This window comes from Tupaia chinensis, unplaced genomic scaffold, assembly GCF_000334495.1.
Source record: "Tupaia chinensis unplaced genomic scaffold, TupChi_1.0 Scaffold139757_1, whole genome shotgun sequence".
NCBI classification, from domain to species: domain Eukaryota; kingdom Metazoa; phylum Chordata; class Mammalia; order Scandentia; family Tupaiidae; genus Tupaia; species Tupaia belangeri.
The window spans coordinates 4214734-4216059 of record NW_006199637.1 but is presented as its reverse complement, the minus strand read 5'-3'; the positions used below and the strand labels follow the sequence as shown (position 1 = coordinate 4216059).

Here is a 1326-nt window from a genome sequence, read left to right as displayed (position 1 = left end):
CGCCAGCCGGTGGGCGCCGGCTCCTCCCCAGGCCCCCCAGGTCTAGAGGGAGTCGTGCCTGACAACCACCTTCATCACTCCCCCAAAGCCCTTTGTCTCTCATCTCAACCACTCCACGCAAGTTCCTGCATTCTTCCTCGCCCACAATCCCCCCAGCTTGTCAGCGTTACTGCTGCTAGCTCCCCGCATCCCCTGCCTACTCGGTGCAGAGCAGGCAACAGCCCGCTGTGGGCAGGCAGAGGAGGAAGGGGCCTCCATCGGGACCTGGGCAGCAAGGGTGGGGGAAGGAAGGGGGTGGGTGAGCAGCAGGAGGCCAGAGGAAAGGGGAAGCAGGGGCAGAGCTGGCTAGTGGGGGAGGGGCCTCATTAGAATAGTCAGCCCAGGGCAGTGGGGGAATCCCACCCTCCTCCCCAGGCAAACAATAGGAGAAAGAAGGGTTAATTCTGGGGCTATGGCATTGGGGCAGAAGGCTCCTCAGCCCCAGGGGGGCCCAGAGACTGGGCAGGATCCCAGAAGTACCCTGCACCATCCCCCACTGCCACTGGCTTAAGGAAGCCACTTGGCCTGGAGTTTGTCCAGCCTGGGAAAGCCACTGCTAACTCCACTGACGGCTGCCTGCGCGGCCAGCTCCATCTCCTCAGGCAGGGGCCCGCCTCCAGCTCCCCGCCACTGGGCGCTTCCCATTCCAAAGGTCAGAGGTCTGAGCGCCACCACCGCCAGGCCCACGCGGCCTTGGCTATACCCGGGTCACGGGCCCCCTGTCAGGGCCCCTCTGCCCCCACCACTTCTTTCTGGCTGCCTGCCCGTAGCTCCCAGGAACTGGGAGAGGAAGCAGTCCCTCTCTAGAGGCCGCAAGCTGGCGGGGCCCAGTGGCCAGTGTGGTCCCCCAGCCAGGAACCCAAGGCAAGCAGGAGGCTCAGCCAGGAACCCAGCAGCCAGAGGCTCAGCCAGGGGTGCACCACCTCCCCTGAGCCGCGCCTGCTCCCCCAGCCTGCAGTTACCACTGCCCAGGCTCCCGGCCTAGGCTGCTCTTCCTGTCCCCTGTGAGCGCCAGGTGCCACTAGCGCCTGGAGAGGAGTGGGACCTTGGGGCTCCCGGGCAGGGAGAAGGTGGGACAGCACTAAGTCAGCATCTCCAGAACTCAGGCCAGTTGGGACGCCGCGGCTCCTGCGGGCCGGGGAGGCAGACTTGACTCTTTTCAAACACAGAGGGCTGCGGAGATCCTCCCACCGGCCCGGCCGCCTCCCCGCCCCCAGCCTCCCCAGGGCTCCGTCCAGGAACCTACCCATAAGGCCAGGTGCAGCCCCTCTGCGGTCCGGCTCAGGT

General features: G+C 66.1%; 1 protein-coding gene across 5 annotated transcripts in view; it reads right to left on the bottom strand.

The window, feature by feature from the left end:
* Window positions 1-1326, bottom strand: part of DNMT3A (DNA methyltransferase 3 alpha) — a 118992-nt gene that overhangs the window by 18900 nt on the left and 98766 nt on the right. The window contains exon 1 of one of the 5 annotated variants that reach the window (XM_027765817.1): window positions 1286-1320. The exons of 3 other annotated variants lie outside the window; for them this stretch is intronic. The gene's annotated coding sequence lies outside the window, so the exon portion shown is untranslated. Of the gene's footprint in view, window positions 1-1084; window positions 1199-1285; window positions 1321-1326 lie in introns of those variants that run through there. One more of the 5 variants, XM_027765818.1, reaches the window with a different exon arrangement.